Source organism: Silene latifolia, chromosome Y (genome assembly GCF_048544455.1).
Source record: "Silene latifolia isolate original U9 population chromosome Y, ASM4854445v1, whole genome shotgun sequence".
Lineage (NCBI taxonomy): Eukaryota > Viridiplantae > Streptophyta > Magnoliopsida > Caryophyllales > Caryophyllaceae > Silene > Silene latifolia.
In genome coordinates, this window is record NC_133538.1 from 123,396,274 (window position 1) to 123,409,551 (window position 13,278).

Consider the following 13,278-nt stretch of genomic DNA (forward strand, 5'->3'; position numbering starts at 1 on the left):
GTTGAACACCCAATTGAGTAATAGAGTCCACTTCATGCATTCCTCCTCTAGTAGCCTTGCGAGGTCTACTATATTGTGAATTATGGAACGCCATTTCTTCAATCTTGTTCCAAGTTTGATTGTCGTCAACTTCGGTGAACATTCCATTTGATCCCATGTTGAGAATGTTTCTTGAGTCTTCATAAAGACCGTTCCAAAATTGTTGTACCAAAAACCACTCGCTAAGTCCGTGATGAGGACATGAGCGACAAAATCCGTAGAATTGCTCCCAAGCTTCATACAAAGATTCTTCATCTCTTTGCTTAAAGCCCGTAATTTGAGCTCTTAGCATGTTAGTCTTTTTCGGTGGATAGAACTTTTTTGTAGAAAGCTAGAGCCAATTTCTTCCACGAATCAATTCCCAGAGTAGCCTTATCAAGGCCTTTCAACCATTGTTTTGCGTTGCCAATTATAGATAAAGGAAATAAGACCCATTGAATTTGGTCTTGAGTTACACTGGTTTGAGAAATCGCATCACAATAGTCGCAAAAAGTCTCCATGTGTGAGTGAGGGTCTTCACTAGGCATCCCCCCAAATTGGCTTCTTTCGACTAATTGGATAAAGGCGGATTTGGCAATGAAATTTCCGGTTAAATGTTGTGGTGTGGGAGTACCATTAGATAGGTTCTCCTCGGTTGGTACGGAATGTGATGAAAATTTTGGCATTGTTTGTTGATTTTGTGTTGGGTTCTCCTCACCTTCTCTTGCAAAAGGGTTGATGAACTCAATAGTGTTTGGTTGAATATCTACAACCTCACCAATACCTCTCAAAGTTCCCCTAGGAAGTCTTCTATTGTTTGTCTAAGTCCTTTCAATTTCGTGATCAAAGGGTAACAATTTACCTTGTGATCTTCTAGACATGCAAAATATCAAACAACTTGAAAATAATTAGAACAAACCTTGAAGAGTTTTACTTCCCCAAGGCAAAGAAAGACACAACTAATAACAATATAAGAAAATCTAAACCAAGTTAACACCGTCCCCGGCAACGGCGCCATTTTTGGTCGGACTCACTTGGAGGTTTAGTTTTCGGTACTTATCGTTAGGAGCACCTAGACCAAAACACAATTTATAACTCTACCAACAACTCTACAATTAGTAAAGAGGCAAGTAAAGGTCGGATCCCAAAGGACGGGAATTGAGATGAGATTTTCAATTACAACTAGTGGTGTCTAAGGGTGTCACAATTTGGGTTTTGAAGTAGAAGATCACTAAACTAAATAGCAAGAAAGGTAAACAAGCAAGATGATTAAAAAGGGGTGTAAACAATTGATAAAAGGCACTAGGGTGTCATGGGGTCATAGGGGATTCATGGGAATTGAACATACAAACATATTCTCAAATTATAAGCAAGCAATTATTGTTGTGATGGATCGAGTTGGTTTATATCTTACAATCCTAGGAAAGTTTGGGTCCCGGAGCCGAATCGATTAGATTGTACAACACCTACAAGTCGACTTAATATTCCCTACTCAACTATATGCATGGTCTAATGAGACTCGAGTTGGTTTATTTCTTACAAGTCTCATTGAAAAGATAGGTGATGGATAAAAAATGCAATGATTCATAGGCTCGCATTTCATCAAACATAACATGTGCATAAGTTGAGATCACAACAAGCAAATAAACTATGAAAACATATTAAATTAAGCATGAATCATCCCCCATGTTGGTTTTCCCTAATTACCTATTAACCCTTGCTAAGGAACTACTCACTCATTATCATGTTGAATATGCTAGCAAGGTTGTCAATCACACCAACAAAGTAAAACATGATTAATAAATGAAGGTGATTAACAATAATTAAAAAGGGATTAAGAGAATAATACCTACTAATGATTTCAATAATAAAGCAAAGAATAATAGAAGTACTTGATGATTTATTGGAAGCTTGTCAATCTCCTAATAATAAACCAAATAATCTTCAATTACCCAAAATGAAAGATGAACTAAAAGAGATTAAGGAAATGAAATTTGTATTAAAACTTGATTAAATGTTGATTACAAGATTAAAGAGAGATTTTATTGATATAAACTACACTAGAGATTGCTAAGAAAAACATAATCTTCTAATTAGCCTAATGGGGTATTTATAGTGGGGATTAGTTACATAAACTAGGGTTTGCTAAGGGCTTAAATGACGATTAAGTCCTTGAGGAATCGCCGGTCTCAAGGGAGACTCCGGTCTCCTTTTTGCTGGTCTTAGAAAAATATGCGCAACCTTCCTTGAAACTTGTAGAAGACAAAATGGCTGACACACAATCCGAGCGTCTAGGGCACGGGACGGGCGGATTGTGGGCTTGTTGGACGAGCGGATTCAAGGGAAGACGGGAGGATTATGGTGGTTCTGGTCGGGCTTCCAGCTGGGGAACACGCTCGAATTGCACCTCTTGGACGGGCGGATTGTGGACAATTCGCTCTGATTGTCTTACAGCTACTTTCTTTCTTCTTTTCTTCCTTTTTCTTCACAAAATCCTTGAGGATTTCCTCGGGGATGCAAGGATCTTTTCTCATCATTTCCCATCTACTATAGTATGTACAAAGGCTTGTAATCTTGTCTTCTCTTTGATGCTTAGTCATTGAATTCAATCAATTTAGCTCTATTTTGCAATGAAAATGCAAGGTTTGCTCTCCTTTCCTACCAAGGAAACAAAACCTCAAAGAATATGCAAAACAAAGGACTAAAGACAATAAATGACCCAAATATGTACTAAAAAGCATGGGAACAAGGCTAATTCAGGGACTAAATATGCTCTAATTATAGTCACATCAAATCATTTTGATGTGGGTGATGTCGTCGGGTCACATCCAATCAAACACATTTATATTCTTAACAAACAACTAGTTAGCGGTAAGTCGAGGTCGATCCATGGGACGGTGTGCTTTGGGTTCTAAGTTTATCTATCTCAATTTATGCTAGTGTCACGATTGATTTGGGTTTGTAGTTGTGTCTAGACTAATGCAAACAATAAGGTAAAACAAGTAATAAAAGGAAGGATGTTAACAAATGATTAAAAGTGCTAGGATATCATGGGGTCATAGGGGATTCATGGTGTTGATCATACAAACATGTTCACAAAGTTGCAAGCAATTAATGTTGTGGAGGAACCAAGTTGGTTTATGTCTTATGGTTCATAGGAAGAGTTGAGTCCTGGAGCCGGATCGATTAGATTGTACAACACCTACAAGTCGACTTACTTTCCTCCTATTCAACTTCTATGCATGGTCTAACAATACTTGTATTGGTTTATATCTTACAAGTCAAGTTGAGTAGATAAGAGATGGTTGTAAATGTAAGGATTCATAGGCTTAGCATTTCATCAAACATAACATGTGCATAAAGTTAACACAGCAAGAAAGCAAATTAATTATGAAAACACATTAGATTAAGCATGAATCAATCCCCATGTTGGTTTCCCTAATTACCCACTAATCCTAGCTAAGAGACTACTCACTCATTATCAAGGTAAACATGTCATTAATGGTGTCAATCATCACAACAAGTATAAACATGTTAATAGAATGAACAATAAAGAGTAAGAGTAAAGGAATTATACCAAACTTGAGATTTCAAAATAATAAAGCAAAGAATAATAGAAGAGACTTGATTGATTGATGAAGGATTGTCAATCCTCCAATAATAACCCAATAATCTTCAATTATCCAAAAGTAACAAACTTGAACAATAATTAAGGAAAGATTAATGTGTAATTTTTGGAAAGATTAAAGAGTAATCTATTCTAATCTACTCATAATCTAATCTAAGGAAGGATTGATTTAACCTAATGAAAACTTGATCTCTTTGATTATTACAGATGGGATATTTATAGTGGGGATTAGGTGCACAAATTAGGGTATACTAAGGGCTTAAATGACGATTAAGTCCTTGAGGAATAGCCGGTCTCAAGAGAGACTCCAGTCTCCTTTTCGCCGGTCTTTGAAAAATATGCGCATCTCTAGTGGAGCAAGAAGAAAACGAAAGTTGTTGTACGGGAATCCGAGCGGATTGGTCTCGGGACGCTCGGATTGTAGCAAGGGAAGACGAGGGGATTTGGAGCAAGATGCTTGGATTGTAGCAGGGGAAGACGAGCGGATTTGGAGCAAGACGAGCGGATTCCTTACCAGACGAGCGGATTGGGTCTCGGGACGAGCGGATTGGCGGACAGCTTCTTTGTTTGACCTCGGATTGTAAAACGAACGTCATTTTTCATCCGGAATCCTATTGGAGTGATTCAAAAGCCTAGAACACTTGTTTTTTCGACGTCGTTCCATCTAGCATACTTTCAGAGCCAAAGGATCAACCCTTGGTTTGGTTCCGAGCAATTTCTTCTTGTAATGTCTTCCCTCTCGTCATCCTTACTCTTAACCCTTTGATCCTTCTATATATACTTTATTCCTACATCCTTGGTCATCATTCTTGTCTCCTCTTCATACTAGTCCATCCAATATCATCAAAAAGCTTCCAAATATCCACGAAAGACGAGGATTTCCGCCTTATTATCACCTTTTCTACAAAACATACGAAATGCGCTAGAAAAGCAAATAGGAAGGTTTTGACGGATAAAATGGTCATAGAATGTTATAATAGTATGCAAAATAGGCTCAATTAGGGGACTAAATGTGCACAAATAATGTTCACATCAAATATCCCCAAACCGAACCTTTACTCGTCCCGAGTAAAGAGGTGACAAAAACTAGACCTTTATTTAAACTATCCTACTAATATAACCGATGTGAGACAATTAGCGGGTCTCACTCTGCCCCTTCAAATCACAACAAGACAACCATGAGTTAGGATGCCTTCTTGCAAGGCAAGGTGGGGCTTGCCAAAATGGCGACACATGCAATCATTAAAGCGCACAAAATCAAGTAATGGATGCATCTACAAAAGAATAGCCACTTTCCTAATCTAAGTAGCGGAAATTATCTAAAGGGGAAACAATTCAAGGGTACACACTCCTTCATAGATGCAATTTCTTCAAACTACTAAGCCTGGGAGGATACCAATAAATCACCTCCAAGTTGTGTCAAGCTAGGGTACCTTTGTCCTCAATCATTAAATGCTTTTGTTAAGAATAGACTCCCTATGGTGTTAGAAACACTGGAGGATCGCGGAATTCCCCCTCTTGCCTAGACAAGAAGAACGGTCGTCCCCTCTCTACCATGCACAAAAGTGGATACGATAGAAAAGGGATCAATAGTATTTGAGTTTCATTTGGGAGTTTGCTTTTGTCGTTTATTTTTCCCCCCAATTTCTTGTGTCATATAACATTTGAGAACACTTTCTTTTTGCCATTTCTTTTTGATGTTTTGGGATTTCAATACTTGACAACTTTTCAACTTTTTGCATTTTCTTTTGAACATTTTCAAAGTCACCCCAATTAGTAACGAGGGTGCCTTATATTTGAAGCATAGGAGTTTTCATTTTTGTTACCCCTCTTTTCTTTTTGATGCAATTTGGAAACTTTTTCTTTTCTTTTCATTTCATTTCTTGAACTCAAATTTTTAAACAAATTCTTTTTGTGCCCATTCCCTTTGATGACAAATTGTATGGTAGAACATGGATGATGGTTGGTTGCATGGTTTCAAGGGTCACCTTTGAATAAACGGTAGCCAAGGAGTTATCACACCACAAGGTAGTCTTGACTAGGCCTTAATCCATGGGTCAAAGGAAGCTAGCATGACACATCCTAGGGTGTTTTACAAGTATTCTAACAAGCAAAGTCTTAAGAAGAAAAAGCATCTACTAGGGCCTATATACACTTGTCAAGCTTCTTAAATAGACGGTTTTACAAAAATTTTCTAACATGGAAACTACATGCCATGATGCAACTAACATATATACATCCTAATACATATGCTTCTACCAACTAGTATGCCAAATAATATAAATGCATGTCCTAAATTCACATTGTTTATACCGCATCCATCAAAATAAAGCCACATAGTCATTAACATAAAGAGGAAAAAGGAGATTGGAAAGATCATACCATGCGATCTTCAATATCCTCGTGTCTCGGATGTGGCGTAGTCAATCAATGTGAAAAAGGATAGACAAACACAATATATGCAAACAATATATACAAGACTACACTACAAAGGAAATGAACATGTTTTTGAGTTTTTTCAATTTTTCAATTTTTTATGGGTTTTGTTTTTATGAAATTAAAGGACATATTTTTGTGATTTTTTAATTTTTCATTTTTTATGCATTTTTGGAATATAAATTCCCATCCCCCACTTTATTTTGGACATTGTCCTCAATGTACATGTAGGCGTGGGAATAAAAAGGAAATACATGTTTTTGGATTTTTGATTTTATGGAAATAAAGTACAAATGCAATAATATGATATGAATGAATGCATGCTCTAACTAAATGCAATTCTATATGACAAATATAACAAATGAATGCAATCTAAACTATATTATATGATGCATGATTTCTATTAAGCTATGGTCACCTATGATCAAACCTCCCCAAACCGATTTAAACACTATTTCTAGTGTAGAAAAGAATAGGATTGGTCATTAGTGACTATGCATGAATTCTAGTCTATATGCAACTAACTACATGAATCATGTGAGATAAATACAATGCAAACTATACTATATGAACTAACTAATGTAAATGCAATATGAAATATGATACAAATGCAAGCTAAATGTATATGTATATAACTAAATGCAAGTGGAAATGTAATGCAAAGTCAAAGGAAAGGGTATCTTACAAATGGTGGTTTGAGGGAGGACTCCACCAAACTCATTCAAATTCCATTATCCATGGAGCTTAATGCTCTCAATAGTTGATCAAAGGTTTATGAATGGTCCTCAAGTAAGCATGAATAAGTCTTGAACCATTGAAAAATAGAGTAAGGCTAATCCATGAGGGACCTCCCTTTGAACTCCTTCCTCTTCTTCTTTGCTTTGTCACGATAGCCTTCCCGGCTCTTAAAACTAACAAAATTGAGATTCTTGTCATAGGGGGTTTTCCGGTTGCTCCTATTTATTCCAAAGTTGATGACGAAAATACTTAGACTAGATGATCTTCCAAGAATAGAAGGTGAAATTTCATGGTCTTGATGATGGGATGTCTTAGGAGTTGGGATAGTGGATGCCAAATTTCCACATATATACTCCTTCTTAACCTTTTCTTTGAGCTTCCCCACTAAGTAATTCTTGTATGACGATTTGACTTTCGTGAGAAGGTCCATAATGTCATCTCCAACTATCATGGGCTCCATAGTGGGTGTGAAAAGGTTCTCATGAAGGCATTCCTCCTCTTCATCGAAGCAATCTTCAAACTTCTCAAGGATGGGTTCCTCAAGAAAGCTAATCCCATAACTCCATTCATCATTTGAGTACATATTTCCCTCATCATCTTCTTCCATAGATGCATCATCATCGCTTTCTCCATATGAGTCATAAATAGGGGCGTCACTTCTCCTCAATAATTCTTTCTGCAACACCTTAAAATCCACATCAAAATTCACACCCTAATACTCACAAAGGTTAAGAGTATTTGGCTTACTCAACCTCATATGTTCCTCATCAAATACCACACTTTCATACTCACAAGAGTTCAAGAAGATTGGCTCTTCCCACTTCACATCTTCTTCATCAAAGGTCATTGCCTCAAATTCACCTTCATGTTCAATGCTCAAGGATTGGTGGGGGGTGTTTGTTTGGGTTGCTTTCATTTGGGCAATTCGAATTGCCAACTCCTCACCATGGGTAACAATGCTTTGGAGAACATTGTTCCTATTTTGGCTCTCCTCTAGAATTTGTGTGAAGAAATTTTGTTGGTCTCCCATCATTTGAAGAACCATATCTTGAATGTCAAAGTTTGGCTCATCTTTTTGTTGTGGGTGGGTGTGAAAGTGCTCATATTGTGGCATTTGGAATTGGTTGTAAAGTGAGTTTTGGATGGGTGGCTGTTGTGGATAATGGATGTGGGGATTTTAGTGGGAAAAGTTGGGGTAGTAGTTAGGATTTTCATTGTATGAGTAGTAAGGTAGGTTTGTGTTGACTTGCTCCTCAAACTCCCCATACCCATAGTCATACTCAAAAGATCCACCACATACTCCATGTACCAAGTCTTGGGTTATCATTATAGCCATGATAAAGATACAACTACAAACATGGAAACTACAATAAAATGGTAAAAATGAACATTGAGGAACAAGTTCCTCAAGGTTAAAGCAAAATCAAAATAGACAAACAAGTAAGAACTTAATCACATAGCACCATCCCCGGTAACGGCGCCATTTTGATGGACAAGAGTTGGTCGTCACACATCCAATCAAACACATTTATAATACTCAACAAACAACTAGTTAGTGGTGAGTCTAGGTCGATCCATGGGACGGTGTGCTTTGGGTTCTAAGTCTATCTATCTCAATTTATGCTAGTGTCACAATTTGTTTGGGGTTTGTAGTTGTGTTCTTAACTAATGCAAGCAATAAAGTAAAGCAAATAATGAACTAAGAAATGTAAACAAATGACTAAAAGCACTAGGATGTCATGGGGTCATAGGGGATTCATGGTATTGATCATACAAACATGTTTACAAAGTTGCAAGCAATTATTGTTGTAAAGGAACCGAGTTGGTTTATGTCTTACGGTTCATAGGAAGAGTTGGGTCTCGAAGCCGAATCAATTAGATTGTACAACACCTACAAGTCGACTTAATTTCCTCCTATTCAACTTCTATGCATGGTCTAACAAGACCCGGATTGATTTATATCTTACAAGTCTTGTTGAGTAGATAAGAGATGGGTAAAAATGCAAGGATTCATAGGCTTAGCATTTCATCAAACATAACATGTTCATAGGTTGACATCACAACAAGCAAGCAATTTAATTATGAAAACATATTAGATTAAGCATTAATCAATCCCATGTTGGTTTCCCCTAATTATCCACTAATCCTAGTTTAGTAACTACTCACTCATTATTATGGGGAACATGTCATTAATGGTGTCAATTATTACAACAAGTGTAAACATGATAAGAGAATGAGAAAATAAACAATAAAGGGTAAAGGGTAAAAGAATTATATCATCTTAAGATGATCGAAATAATAAAGCAAAGAATAATAGAAAAAAACTTGATTGATTGATGAAGAGTTGTCAATTCTCCAATAATAACCCAATAATCTTCAATTACCCAATAATAAACTTGAATAATAAACTTGAACAATAATTAAGAAAAGATTAATGAGTAATTTGTGGAAAGATTAAAGAGTAATCTATTCTAATCTACTCCTAATCTAATCTAAGGAAGTTTTCATTTTAAGCCCTTAGTAAACCCTAATTTATGTAACTAATCCCCACTATAAATACCCCATTAGGCTAATTAGATTATCATGTTCTTCTTAGCAATCTCTAGTGTAGTTTATATCAATCAAATCTCTCTTTAATCTCGTAATCAACATTTAATCATGTTTTAATACAAATTTCATTTCCTTAATCTCTTTTTGTTCATCTTTCATTTTGGGTAATTGAAGATTATTTGGGTTATTATTTGGAGATTGACAACCTTCCAATCAATCATCAAGTAATTCTATTATTCTTTGCTTTATTTTTGGAATCATTAGTAGGTATAATTCTCTTAATCTCTTTTTAATTATTGTTAATCATCTTCATTTATTCATCATGTTTTACTTTGTTGGTGTGATTCACAACCTTCCTAGCATATTCAACATGATAATGAGTGAGTAGTTCCTTAGCTAGGGTTAATGGGTAATTAGGGGAAACCAACATGGGGGATTATTCATGCTTAAATTAATATGTTTTCATAGTTTATTTTCTTGCTTGTTGTGATCTCAACTTATGCACATGTTATGTTTGATGAAATGCGAGCCTATGAATCCTTGCATTTTTTACCCATCACCTATCTTTTCAATGAGACTTGTAAGACATAAACCAACTCGAGTCTCATTAGACCATGCATATAGTTGAGTAGGGAAGCTTAAGTCGACTGATAGGTGTTGTACAATCTAATCAATTCGGCTCCGGGACCCAAACTTTCCTAGGATTGTAAGATATAAACCAACTCGATCCATCACAACAATAGTTGCTTGCTTATAATTTGAGAATATGTTTGTATGATCAATTCACATGAATCCCCTATGACCCCATGACACCCTAGTGCCTTTTATCAATTGTTTACACCCATTTTTAATCATCTTGCTTGTTTACTTTTATTGCTATTTAGTTTAGTGATCTTCTACTTCAAAACCCAAGTTGTGACACCCTTAAACACCACTAGTTGCAATTGAAAATCTCATCTCAATTCCCGTCCCTTGGGATACGACTTTTACTTGCCTCTTTACTAATTGTAGAGTTGTTGGTAGAGATATAAATTGTGTTTTGGTTTAGGTGCTCCTAACGACAAGTACCGAAAACTAAACCTCCAAGTGAGTCCGAACAAAAATGGAGCAGTTGTCGGGGACGGTGTTAACTTGATTTAGATTTTCTTATATTGTTATTAGTTGTGTCTTTCTTTGCCTTGGGGAAGTAAAACTCCTCAAGGTTTGTTCTAATTATTTTCAAGTTGTTTGATAACTTGTTACCCTTTGACCACGAAATTGAAAGGACTTTGACAAACAATAGAAGACTTGCTAGGAGAACTTTGAGAGGTATTGGTGAGGTTGTAGATATTCAACCAAACACTATTGAGTTCATCAACCCTTTTGCAAGAGAAGGTGAGGAGAACCCAACACAAAATCCAACACAAAATCAACCCACAATGCCAAAATTTTCATCACATTCCGTACCAACCGAGGAGAACCTACCCAATGGTACTCCCATACCACAACATTTAACCGGAAATTTCATTGCCAAATCCGCATTTATCCAATTAGTCGAAAGAAGCCAATTTAGGGGGATGCCAAGTGAAGACCTTGACTCTCACATGGAGATTTTTTGCGACTATTGTGATGCGATTTCTCAAACCGGTGTAACTCAAGACCAAATTCGATGGGTCTTATTTGCTTTTGCTCTAATTGGCACCGCAAAACAATGGTTGGAAGGCCTTAATACCATTGATACCGTCAATTTGAAGTTCGAAAAGGCTATGGCTAGACTTGAAGAAGCCTCAAAATCACCAAAGCAACATGTTAATGCCATGACGGCATCTTCATCAATCCTAAGTGGGATATGTGAGAATTGTGGAACTTTGGGACATGACCAAAGTGAATGTAGGGGAACAAATGAACAAGTGAATGCTTTTCAAGCATACAAGAGTGGTACCCCTTATTCAAACTATTACAATGAAAACACCAAATTCCACCCAAATCTCTCATACAAAAGCCAAAATGTTCAAAACTCTCAACCAACATACACCCCACCTCCCATGAGAAACCAAAATCAAAGACCCTCTTACAACCAAAACCAAGGTTACCAAAATCAAACTCCATACAATCAACAAAATGACCAAGGTTTTGATGTTCAAAAAGCGGTCCTCCAAATGCAAAAGAATCAACAAGAGTTTTTCACTCAAAAGCAAAAGGATAGTCAAGCAAAGGAAATCACCATCAACAACATCGTAGCCCACACCAAAATGTTGGAAACCCAATTGACTCAACTAGCATCTTCAAGCTCACAAAGACAAAAGGGCAATTACCACCTCAAAGTAATCCCCCGAGACATGAAACGGTTAGTGCCATACACTTGAGAAGTGGTACGAGGTATGAAGCACCGGATAAGCAAGTTGAGGATAAAGTTGTGGAAGCTAGTGACAAAGAAGAAGTTGTGCAAAACTCCAAGGATGGAGAACCATCAAAAGAAGAAGTTTCAAAGAAAAATGAAGACAAGGCCAAGGAGAAGGAGCCCATTGTGATTAGACTTCCTTTTCCGAGTCGTCAGCAAACTAATTAACAATTAACAATAATCATCGACTCCCCTAATCCTTGCTAAGAGAATTAGCTAGACATATTAAAGGGAAGAACATAAATAAAGAGAGAAATAAACATAAACATAAATAAAGGACAAAAGGGAAAGAGAGAAAGTTACAGTAAATCCGGGAAAAAGGAGAGGAAAGCAATAAGTAACAGTAACATGGAAAAAGTATTGTAAAAGTGATCATCAAGGTGTACTGTCGTCTTCCTATTTATAGGAAAGGCGATTTTATTTGACATAGAAACAAAATAAAGCTAAAAAGCCCGAGCCCAATAAGAAACCACTCGATCGAGCAAAATTAAGCTCAAACCACTCGATTGAGTAACTTTATATCACTCGATCGAACAAAACCAAGCTAAAACCTCTCGATCGAGTACTTTAGGTACTCGATCGAGCACTTATTTAATAGGCACTACTCGATCGAGTAGAAAAAGGGGTCGATCGAACACAATTGTACTCGATCGAGTACTTTCCAGCGCACAATTCCTGTTTCGCGCACTGAACTTCAAATGGCTGCCATTTCTTCGTTATTTGGGCAAACAGGGCGATTTCAGTGGCGTTGGAAAGCTAAGAGAACAAACTTTCATCTCCAATAGGCGTGACCTGAAAATCTATTTTAGAACTCGATATATTACTCTTCAAATTAGGCACTAGCAATTTGAAGTTCTTTCTTTGCTCGCCTAGCTATCTTACTCCTTTGCGCATCTCAAAATAGCTACATTCTCGCTCCAAATTCACTCTTCCTCCAAATGCATGCTAAACGGACGGTAAAAGGCTCGATTTCACTATTTTCTGGTCCATTCCTGCAAATAAAATAAAACAAACCAAAGTAGCATATTTGGGGCATTTCGTAGCATAAAACTATGATAATAGCATAGAAATACGTGCATAAAAAGGCCAAAAAGACTATATAAAATGCACGTATCAAATCTCCCCAAACCAAACCTTTACTCGTCCTCGAGTAAACTAAATGCAAACTAATGGAACGGAAAAGATAACTCAGAGCTACCTACAAATGCCCACTTAAACCAATTTAATGCAAGCGAACTAACACTTATAGCGAACAGTCAAATGCAAACGAGTTGTAAGATGTTTATAATAAAGCTGAACCGTCGACCTTGCAAGACCTTTAATAATGGACTCTCACGGGTCACTCTTCTCTCATGAAGTAAAGGGTGAACATATATATGTAAGAGAGAAAGAAAAATAGTCGCTCACCTAGACTACGATCCACATAAACATGCATGCATCTAATATGATAGACAATTCTAGCTACCGTACATACATTCCAACCAAACGAGGTCCTGTCACAGCCGAGGGCTTACAAAAATATGGTAAA

The 13,278-nt window shown here is 36.8% G+C and overlaps 1 non-coding gene across 1 annotated transcript; it reads left to right on the forward strand.

Annotated features, from left to right (window-relative positions):
* The first annotated feature begins 224 nt into the window (after positions 1–224).
* LOC141635146 (small nucleolar RNA R71) lies at positions 225–331 on the forward strand. Its single transcript, XR_012539850.1, has one exon. It is a non-coding gene; the product is annotated as a small nucleolar RNA R71 (small nucleolar RNA).
* Positions 332–13,278: the final 12,947 nt, after the last annotated feature.